This window comes from Denticeps clupeoides, unplaced genomic scaffold (assembly GCF_900700375.1).
Source record: "Denticeps clupeoides unplaced genomic scaffold, fDenClu1.1, whole genome shotgun sequence".
Lineage (NCBI taxonomy): Eukaryota > Metazoa > Chordata > Actinopteri > Clupeiformes > Denticipitidae > Denticeps > Denticeps clupeoides.
The window spans coordinates 1-13427 of NW_021629907.1; the positions used below are offsets into that span (position 1 = coordinate 1).

Below are 13427 nucleotides of genomic sequence, written 5' to 3' on the forward strand. Positions count from 1 at the left end.
AGAGAGGAAAAAAAACAAGTTTATTATTACCATTCTCTTCTTTTTCACAACTGTTCGCTGTTGCACACATAATCCACAAGGTCTGTGACACCAAAGAGGTCATCCTCTTCCTCATCCTGTGGCACTATCTCTTGGGAAGCTAGACCATTGGTTGCCATAGAAACAGGGGTGGTGCTGTTTTTTGGGCCGACGTGGCCAATCAGGCTAGGAGTCCCAATGCCCCCTACAGGCCGGGAGATGAAGCCTTCTAGTCCCTTCATAGGGCTCTGTCCATTGGTAGGGGGAAGCTCAACCAAATTGTAATCAAGTGGACTGGACCCTTTCTCAAGAGCTGCTGCCTCCACTTCTTCCTCCACGGCAAGCCTTTGAGGCTTATTGGAATCCTCTTTCGTGTTTTCTGATGTGCTTTTGGTTTTCACCTCTTCATCATCATCATCATCATCATCAGAGTCAATGCGGTTCACCCGCTTGCGCACGGGGCGCTCCTCTTCTTCAGAGTCATCTGAATAGTCATCGTCCTCAGATGCTCTCCGGCGTTTCAGTGGCAAGTGCTGACGGCGTTTCTTTGCACCTTCTTCTGCTGAATTGATGCTGGAAGAATTTCTTATGTAATCACAAGAGTCTCTGGAACTGAAGCTTGCTGAAGGACCAGAAACAGAACAGCAGTCAAAGGGAGCAATATCGCCAATAAATCCATATTATGTACAAATTACAGCTATCAAAACGAACTCTTTCAGTTATTTCACGAGAATTTAACAAGCATATTAAACGCTAGCAGTACAGCTGCATGATGTTTCCGAATGTAAAATTCATCCTGGACTGATATGTTCCCTGCATAAAGATTTGTGTTTTGTGCATTTCCTTTATCACACAGCACAATGAAACACTTTTTTCAGTCTCAAGACTTCATCGTAGATGGAAAATGTTTTTAGAAACTGAAAAAAATGTCTATGCAGAGTGAAAGGAACCCCCCCGGAACCCATAAATAGCAAACAAACAAATAAATAAATAAAGGTCAATTAGCCATGAATACATTCTGTGAAAGTCTTGGCATTCACAATAAATAATCCGAGCGCCAGATTTCACCAACCTTCACTGTCTGAAGTGGACAGTCTGTGACGGGATTTTATTTTCTTCTTGTTGGAAGGTTGAGATCCCTCCGATTCTGATGTTTCACAATAGTTAACCTGCTTCTTCTGGCTCCTACGTGAGCGCCGCCGCCGCATGTCCAGGTCACTGTCACTGAACTCGCTGGAGCCCTCGGTGACTGCAGCAAAACAGGAAACATTCAGCAAATTTCCTGAGGAGCAGTGCAGAAAAGCAGGGCAGAAGAGAACCTCACCCATCTCGTCTTCCTCCTCATCCTCCGTCTCCTCCAGCTCCTCATCATCAGAGTACCCTCTTGGCCTACGCCGGGCCCGGGGCTGCCGGGTGTTCCACCGACGCTTAATGGGCTTCCGGGACCAGGCTGAACCTCTGAATTGTGGGCCGCCACAGCTTCCAATGTCACTGTCTTCACGTGACTGGGCGTCTGCGTCACTCTCTGCATCGTATTCAGACACCACAAACTCTTCTTCCGTGCTGCAGACATAATGAAATCTTGCTTAATTAAATCAATCAGTTACAAAATGTCTACTTAGAAGAATTGTGTCCTGCAATAAGTGTTGTTTTTGTCAACAAAACTTATGATGAAATATCTTTGTCATGTAATATTGTTTAATATTAAAAACACTACTAAATGTGTTTTACAAAATAAAAACTATACTAAAATGTCTCGTCATTTTCATTGATGAAAACAAGATGTTGTTTCCTCTTTAATTTTATTTTTATAATGCAGCATTTCACTTTCCCATGATGTCTCTTCTTCAATCCTGATTTAATTACGAAATTGGTTTGACAAAAAGAATATGTTGTTTTTGTCTGTTCTTGTACTATATTGACTGGGTTATAAATAGAATTGCATTACTAAAAAAGAAAGAGACTAAAGTACAGTCTTCATTGACTAAAATGAGACTAAAATGGATGGATCATGGATCATTCTGACTAGATTATGACAGATTAAAATTATTCTGAATGTGACTAATACTTATAAAAAACAAAAAAAATAATAGATGTGTCCATAGACTAAAAACGAAAATTAAAATGAAGACAGACCACCAAAAACAACTATACTGGCAACACCGAAATCCCACCTGTCACTAAGGCAGAACTCTTCTTCACTCTCATCATCATCCACGGTGCTGTCACTGTCCAGGTCATTGAGACGCCGCCGTTTTTTTTCTACGCTGCCCAGCACTCGGACGTGGTGGCCTTCTGTTTTCCTTGCCCTCTTCCTGTAAAATGGTAGACATGTCCTTCCCACGGTGGCCTGTGATGTTGGCCATGTCCTTGCCTCTGCCAGCACCTGCAGGAGTCTAGATTGTTCATTCTTTTCAAATGTCAACACAAACATTCTGATTTCAACCTTTCACAGTCAGAATCATCTTCAATGATTGTCACAGGCGATCCCAATGTGGAACTTGGGAGTATTAATATGACACAAAATGAAAGGGAAGAAATTCTTAAATATATTAGGGAGCGTGACTATTGGATTTGCCCATTTGTGATCAGGGATAGAAACAATAATAGAAACCATATTACAACTATTTTGATCTGGGCTGGTTTCAGACGGACAGGCCTGGCCTGAACGCCAGGATTAGTCAAACTCATGCTGTGGTGGAGCGCAGGAGTCATCCTGGTCTTTACCCCATTCAAACTACACTGCTCAAAAAAATAAAGGGAACACTTAAACAACACATGTAACTCCAAGTCAATCACACTTCTGTGAAATCAAACTGTCCACTTAGGAAGCAACAATGATTGACAAGCAATGTCACATGCTGTTGTGCAAATGGAATAGACAACAGGTGGAAATCATAGGCAATTAGCAAGACGTCCCCAATAAAGGCGTGGTCCTGCAGGTGGTGATCACAGGCCACTTCTCACTTCCTATGCCTGCCGGCTGATGAGTCTACAACCCACACAAGTGGCTCAGGTAGTGCAGCTCATCCAGGATGGCACATCAATGTGAGCTGTGTTAAGGTTTGCAGTTTCTGTCAGCGTAGTGTCCAGAGAATAAAGGTGCTACCAGGGGACAGGCCAGTACATCAGAAGACTTGGAGGATGCAACAACCTAGCACCAGGACCACTACCTCCACCTTTGTGCAAGGAGGAACAGGAGGAGCACTGCCAGAGTCCTGCAAAATTACCTCCAGCAGGCCACAAATGTGCATGTGTCTGCTCAAACGGTCATAAACAGACTCCATGAGGGTGGCACGAGTGCCCGACGTCCACAGGTGGGGGTTGTGCTTACAGCCAATCACCGTGCAGCATGTCTTGCATTTGCCAGAGAACACCAAGATTGGCAAGGGGATCCTCAGAAAATAAGATCCTCAGACCCCTTGTGAGACCATTTGCTGGTGCGGTTGGCCCTAGGTTCCTAATGCAAGAATGCACGTGGCTGGACTGTCAGCAGTTCCTGCAAGACGAAGGCATTGATGCTATGGACTTGGCCCGCCCGTTCCCCAGAACTGAATCCAATTGAGCACATCTGGTCGTTGCCCCAGACCTCCATGGGTTGATCAAAATTATTGATGGAAATAAGATTAATGTGATTTTGTTGTGAACACATTCAACTATGCAGAAAGTATTTAATACGAATATTCATTCATTCAGATCTAGATGTCTTATTTTGTGCTCTCTATAAATTTTTGTGAGCAGTGTATTTTGCTAACATGGTGGTTTGACTCTCCATCATCATTATAAGATCTCTGCCATAAAATTAATGGAATTGAGGATAGAGATAAATGTTGAGGTTTCAAACACTTCATGGGGTGGTGAAATATTTGCTGGGACAGACATTGAACATTGAGGGCCTTACATTCATAATATTATCTGTCCCAGCAATTGCACATAATTAACCAAAAGTGAACCTAAACATTTAGGTTTCAACCTTAGATTCCATTCCCAATTAATCAATTATTAATTACAATGATGCCCAATGCATTAGCTTTTGTCTCTAAAACTCAACCGAAACTGGGTGTTATAATCTGGACCAAAGTCTCTACTGCACCTCCACCCTCCGCCTCTTTGATGTCTTCTTCAATTGCCTCTTCAATAGCTTCATCAAACTCGTCAAACCTAAAAGCAGCAGACAGTGAAAATACTTACATTTGAGACTCATGATAATTATGCCAAAAAGAACAATTAAGCATATTTGTGTTAATACCTGTAGCTTATGTATTTCTTTGCTCTTGTTGACCTTCTGCCCCAGTTTTTGCTTTTCTTAACTTCTTTCTTTTCTTTTTTTTCCAATTCTTGCTCTTTGTGTTCTTCTGGCTCCACCTTGAAAATAGGTATCTTTAGTGATGTTTTTTGAAACTAAATGGGAGAAGCCCATGGCTACTACATACAATACTTCGTCATTCTGGACTATGTTAACCTGTGCAGATAAACCTGTCATCATCAAATGCACTGATACAAATACCCCATTGTTTCAGCCCCAAAATAGTCACTAACACAGAAAACTGTCATAACTCTCTGATGAAGTGATTGAATAAAAACATACTTTAAAAAATACTTTTAGAAATTTTATCAGCAATAATTAGTACCAAGTAAAATGGAAGAATGTTTTCTTTAACACTTCTTTCACAATTAGTCAATTATTTAGTATGGCTGAAAACAGAATTGAAAAAGCAATAAAAAATACCTTTCACACTAGTACAGTATCTTTGAATCCAATGTGGGTTCAACTAAATCATTATGTGAAACTTTGTCAATGACTATTATTCTTATAAAGGAAATATCTAAATACCCTAAACCTTCAAGTGGTGTTATATATATTCCCTAAGAGACTTTTTTGATCATCTTCAGTAATAAAAAGGTTCCTAAACTCCTGCTCATAACACTGGAAACAGTGAATTAATGTGGAATTATATTTATGCTGTGTTTGCAGCAATCTCAGTAGAATGAATGAACGGTGCTGTAATAAACTCTAGCACTTACTGATGGGGTATGATATTTTCCACACTGATCCCAACATAGACCAAACGCTCCTTCCTGAAGGGGATTGAAAGATTTTGTTATGTGTGATTACAATGTTAGATAAGCAAAATAATCACCTTAAAAGGTTCTTACCTACGCTCTGCGCGTTCCCTCTTCTTCAAAACTGCAATCAAGGTTCTGTAACTGTTCCTCCAGCTTCTCACAGAGAAGTTTCTGCAAGTCAAAAAAAATAACAGACATAAGCCCTCTTAACAAACCTGACATGCAGCTCATTAGCGGGTCCGTTTTGTCTGTACATACATGCTGGCATGGAGGGCAGACCATTCTCCATCTGGGATGATCATGAGGGGTGGGTCTCAGACACGCTGTGTGATATCCACTATCACATGAGTCACACAGTAGAATCTACAATAACATGGCAGAGGAGAGTTAATATGCAGAATTTCACAAGTACAATGAAGGAAAGTGTCACATGACCCACCAGCTCAGGGTGGTTGGGTAGTCCACAGTGTTTACAGGGATCATCATTTGGTTGATCATCATCAGAGCAGGATGTGGATGAATCTGAACTGTTCTTTTCTCGGTTCCTCCTTCTTGGCCGCTTTTCCACTTTGTAATCTTCATCACTGTCATCGTCCTCACTCTCGTCACTCTCATCATCATCGTTATCTTCATCATCCTCATCCGAACCTTTCTTTTGCGCCGAGTGCGAGTATTAGACCACCTTGCCCTCCGTCTCCGTCGTCCCTGTAATACAAATGTGATATTCTCATCAGTGTTTGCTCATCCGGTCAAATTTTACAGAATAATAAGAACAGAGAACAAATCCCACCTTTGTGTCCCTGAGCAGGACACTTAACCCCAGGGGGGGACTGTCCCTGTAAGTCACTCCTGATAAGGGTGTCTGGTAAATGCTGTAAATGTAAAAAATCTTTTTCTTTACCTTTGCCTTTGGTTGAGCATCAGTGTCGACCTTCTTTTCTTTTGGTTTTTTTCGGCGCTGGAGTGTCCTCCTCAACATCCTCTTCTGCTGTAACCTTCTCTTTGGTGGGCAGGGGTGTGGTCGGCTTCTTGTCTTGTTTCCGGTCCTGGATCTCAGCCAGCTTGGCCGTGGGCCTGCAGATCCGAGGCGACCTCCTCAGAGACCGTCCGTCACACATTTCTGTCTCGGAATCAGCCCTTCTCTGTTCTCTCAGATGCTCGGTGGCTCTATGACGTGAAGCCATCTGGACCTTCTGACCCCTTCCATCATTCTGGTCCTCAGATGAAGCTTGAACGTCCTCACCCTCTTCTGCACGAAACACTGACGTGTCATTCTCACTCCTCTCCCCATTCTGCTTGTACTCAGTCCAATTTTCTTCAGAACTCGCTTGGTGAACATTACTTTCTTTTGTCTCAGTTGAGGACACGTCGACCTGGCCATCTAACGCCACCTTCTGAGCGGCTTGATTTTTGTCCCGTTCTTTCCTTTCTTTTTCAGGATCAGCCTCAGTTTTGTCCCGGTCTTGGTTTTCTTTTTCAGATTCACCCTCGATTTGTCCCTGTCTTGGATTTCTTTCCAGGTTCAGTCTCGATTTTGTCCTGGTCTTGGATTTCTTTTTCAGGTTCAGCCCTCGATTTGTCCCGGTCTTGGTTTGTCTTTTTCAGGTTCCAGCTCGATTTTGTCCCTGTCTTGGTTTTCTTTTTGAGGTACAGCCGCGATTTGTCCCCATTCTTTCCTTTCTTTTTCAGATTCACCCTCGATTTTGTCCCTGTCTTGGATTTCTTTTCCAGGTTCAGCCTCGATTTGTCCTGGTCTTGGATTTCTTTTTCAGGTTCAGCCTCAATTTTGTCCCCGGTCCTTGGTTTCTTTTTGAGGTTCAGCCTCGATTTTGTCCCTGTCTTGGTTTTCTTTTTGAGGTTCAGCCTCGATTTTGTCCCTGTCTTGGTTTTCTTTTGAGGTACAGCCGCGATTTTGTCCCGTTCTTTCCTTTCTTTTTCAGGTTCAGCCGCGATTTTGTCCCGGTCTTTCCTTTCCTTTTTCAGATTCCGCCTCGATTTTGTCCCGGTCTTTCCTTTCTTTTTCAGATTCCGCCTCGATTTTGTCCCGGTCTTTCCTTTCTTTTTCAGATTCCGCCTCGATTTTGTCCCGGTCTTTCCTTTCTTTTCAGATCCGCCTCGATTTTGTCCCGGTCTTTCCTTTCTTTTCAGATTCCGCCTCGATTTTGTCCCGGTCTTTCCTTTCTTTTTCAGATTTCGCCTCGATTTTGTCCCGGTCTTTCCTTTCTTTATCAGATTCCGCCTCGATTTTGTCCCGGTCTTTCCTTTCTTTTTCAGATTCCGCCTCGATTTTGTCCCGGTCTTTCCTTTCTTTTTCAGATTCCGCCTCGATTTTGTCCCGTCTTTCCTTTCTTTTTTCAGGTTCCGCCTCGATTTTGTCCCGGTCTTTCCTTTCTTTTTGAGGTTCAGCCTTGGTTTTGTCCCGGTCTTTCCTCTCTTTTTGAGGTTCAGAGCCTCGATTTGTCCCACTCTTTTCTTTCTTTTGAGGTTCAGCCTCGATTTTGTCCCGCTCTTTTCTTTCTTTTTGAGGTTCAGCCTCGATTTTGTCCCCGTCTTTCCTTTCCTTTTGAGGTTCAGCCTCGATTTTGTCCCCGTCTTTCCTTTCTTTTTCAGATTCAGCCTCGGTTTTGTCCCCCGTCTTTCCTTTCTTTTTCAGATTCAGCCTCGGTTTTGTCCCGTCTTTCCTTTCTTTTTCAGTTTCAGCCTCGGTTTTGTCCCCGTCTTTCCTTTCTTTTTCAGATTCAGCCTCGGTTTTGTCCCCGTCTTTCCTTTCTTTTTCAGATTCAGCCTCGGTTTTGTCCCCGTCTTTCCTTTCTTTTTCAGATTCAGCCTCGGTTTTGTCCCCGTCTTTCCTTTCTTTTTCAGATTCAGCGTTATTTTTCCTCAAAGTGAAGGCTGGGTGGGCTTACTCTGCTCACCCGGTACTGAAGAGAGTTCTGTGGGTTCCTCTTTGTTTTCTGCACCACTGTTACTTCTGTTACTACTCTGCTCACCTGGTACTGAAGAAAGTTCGATGGGCTCCTCTTCATTTTCTGCACCATTGCGCTGCAAGGACATGGCCTTTACAGACTCTGCACAGGTTTCTTTTTGAACATTTCCCTCAGCAATTACTTTAGAAGAGCCAGTTGCTTCAGTTAGTGGGATCATTCCTTTACAGGCGCCCATTCTCCAAGTGTCATCAACAGTCACTTTACTTGTGACTTCTGGGCCATTTTGTTTTTCAGTCTCAGTCAAAGCATTTCCCTCATCTACCATACAGCTTCCTTCTTTCTCTGTGACTCTGGAGACAGCGCCTGCCTTTTCAAAATGATCTTCTTCTGCGCCCTCCACAGGCTCAACCCTTTCCAATTCTTTTATGGGCTCTTTACAGTTCCTTTAGCAGAAACCCTAACGTCTTGCGCCTTGAATATTGACAACTTATTTTGGATTCTTTTGAAGGCTCATCACATACGTCCATTTTTTCTGATTCTACCACCTGAGAACGTTCATCCATTTTACCAAGAGCTGGAGACTTGTCTGCTTTATCGCTCTCTTTGAGGGAAGGGCGATTGTCTACTTTTTCTATCCTTTCTATTAAGACAGGAGTCTTGTCTTCATGACTGAGGGCAAAGTGTGACATTTCTTTTTTTGCAGTGTTCTGATGTTTTGGTGTCTTTTGGACTTCACCTGTACCTTTTGCAGCCTCTTCAGACACTGTACTAGTTGGAACCATATCAACATTCCTAAGGACAGAAGACTTGTCCTGTTCTTGTCCATGTTTGTCTGTAGAATGGGGACAAATGGCAGAATCTTCTCGCAGGTGGGTAGTGGGAGTTTCACCTATCGGATTAGGAGGTGCAACTGATGCTTCAACTTCTTGACACGTTTCTGTTTTCATGGACTGTTCAGGTAGGACATCTTCTTCCATCTTCTCCTCTTTACTTGACATTTTACCATCAGATCTTTCACCGGGTTCAGAAGGAGATGCTGAACTCTTCATTTGGGTTGGAGCATCATTTCGTGACTCTGACAAGTCTGCTGATTCAGAGGACAAAGTATTCACTTTCAATGCTGATTCATCTATTTTAGCCAAATTTTCAATGTTTGTGGAAATATTTGCTCCAGATGAAATTTCAGTATCAGTAAGTTGAGTACTTTTTCTCTCTTTGTTCATATGACTCTAATGTACTGTGTTCTACCACCGTAGACATTTTTGACTGTAAAGAACATGTTCCAGGCTGTTCAATCTCCATCCCTTCTTCTAAACTATATGTTACACATCAACATTCTTCAGCTTATTCTCATTTTTCTTCACATTTTCGCAAATTTTCATTTGGTGTTTTGCCCACGTCGTCCTTTTGCTCATCGTCCTTTGGTATTCCCAGTGAAGAACAAGGTGGCTTGTTCTTGGTGACTTCATCACCATTCATGATTGCAGGTTGGTCCCATCGCAGGCATTGGATGCATTAGATGGGTTGAATACATTGATTGCTGCTGCTAGCGACATTGCTGTTCTCATAGTCAGCACTTCGTTTCATCTCTCTTTTCTTCAGGGGGATTTTAGCCTGTTGGTCATGCTTAATTACTCGTTGACGCTCATCGGCAGCTTTTCTCCTGCTCTTCTGAGGGCTCCTGGCATTATGGTCAGGCTGTTCTTCTTTCCTCCTTGACTCCTAACTGGACTTTTTCTTTGATTGTTGCATCCTCCCGCTCTTTTGAAAGTCTTTTTGTTACCAATCTGGAAAGGCACAGCTTCAATCAGCTCCTGTTTTATGGTTTCTTTTGCTGCTTCTTCTACTTGAATTTCAGTTTTGCTGGAAACGTGTGATGCATTAGTGGACTTTTCTTCATTTTCAGAATTTACCTCCCCTGCAACATTAATAAAATGTCATTATTACATGTCAGTTACAAACTAACATCTATATTAGAGAATTATATTCCTAAAACTAAAATCCAGCTCTGGCAATTACCTGTACAGCCTCCTCTCCTTTCTTCATTTTGTCTTCATCATCTAGGCTTGGACTTGTTTCTGGAAGACCCTTCTTCAGTCTCTTTCTTTATCAGAAGAGCAGGGTCAATCTGGGTCTTCAGCAGGGCCAGGACTTCAGCAAGGTCATTCCTATCCCTGCAGTTTCAAAATATACAACACTTTATATGAATAATTTACATGACGATTTCAAACCCAGCCACTGGGGACATGTGTGATTCTTGGTGTCAGTTCCAATCCTGGGTAAATGGGGAGGGTATCAGACATAAAACTTTTGCCAATCCATTGTACGGACAACCAGACCGGCTGGTCTGCTGTGGTGAGCCCCTAACGGGAGCAGCCGGAGGAGAAGAAGATGGAACAGTGCAGGAGGTTGCTATTTTTTCTCTCTTCTGGTTATTTTAAAAAAGTTGTTGTTATTGTGTGATACAGTTCCTGCACACCTGACTCCGCTCCAGATCTGGGTGTACTTAGTAGAGAAGTGTGTCAAATGAGAGGATGGGAATTAAAACCTATGAATTAACCAGTGATCTAAGCCAATGCTTGGTTTTCTGTATTGTTGTAGTAACATATTTAACATGCACTGTCTGATTTCACTGATTTGTACAATCTAATTATGACAACATGATAGCTCTAGACAGTAATCTTTTATATATATAGAAAACCCCACTTACTAACCATTGGTGTCCCTGAGCGGATACATTTAACCCTGAGTGTCTCCAGGGGGGACTGTCCATGTAATAAGGATGTCTGATAAATGCCGTAAATATAAACAGACAACATACCTGACAATGCATTTCCACGATGACCCATCCAGGTCATCCTGCTCCTCCACATAGATAACGGACATTGTGGTCCTGGTCCAGTTGAAACCAAGTACATCAAACCATCTTTATCCCTGCCAATGGGCTGCAGGCGCATCTTGTCAGGTCTTCCTCATTGATGGCCATTTTAAACTTAACATTGTCATCAAAACTGAACATTCACACAGATACTGAGGGGAAAAGCACAAAAATCACACTGTAACTTAATTGGATTAAGAAATTAACAAAATAATTAACATGAGTTTATGATCATTATGACATTTTCCTGACATTTCAGGATTTTAAAATTATTTATGAAATAACATTAATTCAGGGTAGCGTCACTCTCTGTACTGAGCACTGCTTCATTTAAAAATGATAAATTACTACTCTGAATGAGCCCTTAAACCAGAGCAAAAGTTTACCTTGAGAATTCCTGTTTTGCACTCCACGGTCATCTCTTTGTAACCCTTCTTTTCCAGCTCCCATGCCCATGTTGCATTAAACTCCTGGCAAACCTGGGAAAATGAATGAAGACCATAACTTAAGCATACAACAGACACGAAGGATAACGAAACACTATAATAAATCCCAGATAAAACCACTGGCCTTCACAAGATACTTCTCCCATCTGTCTGCAGACACAGACTTGCCGACTTTCCTCAGCAATTTCACATGAAGATCCACCAATAACTTAGGAACTGTTAAAAGTAGAAAAAAAATTCATCGATTGTGTCATTAGCAAACAAATGTAAATGGTGACGTGTAGAAAAACGAAAAAACTACAAGTATTAGTTCAAATCATTTCTCTCGTTTGTAATTACAGAACGTTCTGATGCAAACCTCTTGCTTGCTTTTTTTCCGTCTATGAACGGCTTTGCTCGCCTCGTTTTTAGTTTAGATTTGTAAAGCGTCTTCGAGCATATGGATAAACGCAGAATCAATTAATGAATTATTACCTTTTAATTCCACCAGAAGAACCCTGGCTGGCGAATGACAGAAGTTCACAACAGCGCGGCCGCGCCAGCAGGAGTTTAGCCGGACCGCGCATGCGCACCGCAGCCCCGCAAACGACTGGCTGGGCCAATTTATTTAAGGGTAAATATTCCGCTCATTGTGGCTGCTCCGCAACCTCCTGCCGTGCACAACAAGCGCGAAGTAGCGCCGTGCGGGCTGTGCTGCCGTGTAAAAGCGCGCAGCGTTTGCTCGGCTCGGCGCGGATCGCTGTGTTTTCTATGTGTGATGGAGAGCAAACGGGTCCTGGCCACATAAAGCCAGGAAAATAAATCCCGAGACAAGAAGCATTTGTTTGTCGCAGAAAATACGCATCTTACCGACCGAACGAAAGTTAACTGCGGCTCGAAACTCTGTCTAGCGCCATTCCAACGCGTTTACTGCAACCCAGGCGACAATGAAAACTCCAGCATTGCAACACGACGCGCTGATACCAGACAATAACACAACAGCCAGCGCGAACATTTGCACTCATGCAATGGAGGTGTCCTCCTCCCACACCGCACAGTCCCTCTTAAAGCCCACCTGAGGACTTCTCCTGCAGATATCGCTCCAGCTGCGGGAAGGTGAGCTCCGGCAGATCCAGCAGCGCTCCGTAGCGCTCCAGAAAGGAGCAGATCACCGCGAAGCCCGGGCACAACCCGGGGGAAGAAGCCACCGCCGCCGCCGAGGCAGCCATTTTTCCAGCGGAGGGGGCAGAAGACTGTAAGCTCGGAGGACCAATGACTGCCCACAATTCAGCGCGTCGAAGAGGCGAGTGGCCCAGAGGCCTTTGCGGTACAGTCGGAGGAGCACTAATGTAAACAAACGCGCATCCGTGAGCAGGAATTGCCGCGGGAATTAGGAATAACCCGGCAGTCACGTTCTATTACAGAAAAAACCCTCCCGACCCGAGACCAACATCTTCACACCGTCAAAACAAGCGCTCACGCTGCAGCGGCACTTAAATACGTCGGATCCCCGCGCACCTCCGCTGAAAAGAGCTCCGGTCGTCGCGTCGGTTTCCAGGGATTTGTTTGCCTGTTTTGGAATATGGCTTGAACATATTGACATTTTTATTGTGTATGAAGAATCTATGCTCTATACAACAGATAGATACATAGATAGATGCATTAGTGATCCCAAGAGTAAGGCTTGTTATGTAACGTACAGGTGCCACAGACAAATCTAACCCATTTACTGAAATATATCCCTTTGGAAATACTTTTTACTTTAACTCCACTACATTTCAATGTGTAATTTCTTACCTTTCACCTCACTACATTAGACGCAGTGACATGACTGTTGCATAACTGTTTCTTATCTTATAACACCCGCACGACTTATTAAAACGCAACATTTTTACATGCAATTTGCGCAACTCGTGCCGAATCTGTTTCTGAATGGCTGAATGTTGGTAGAATTGTTAACTTCTTAAACGAACCGAGATTTAATTTGCAGAAATGTCTTTCTGTCCGCAGCTCATCACATGTTCATTGCAGCAGACAATCAAAATAACACCGACGTCAGCACCCCTACATAAGATATAAGGCACATTAACAGTACATTTTAAGTCAGGTTAT

The 13427-nt window shown here is 43.1% G+C and overlaps 1 pseudogene; it reads right to left on the bottom strand.

Annotated features, from left to right (window-relative positions):
* Window positions 1–10: 10 nt before the first annotated feature.
* LOC114776998 (remodeling and spacing factor 1-like) lies at window positions 11–12738 on the bottom strand (annotated as a pseudogene).
* Window positions 12739–13427: the final 689 nt, after the last annotated feature.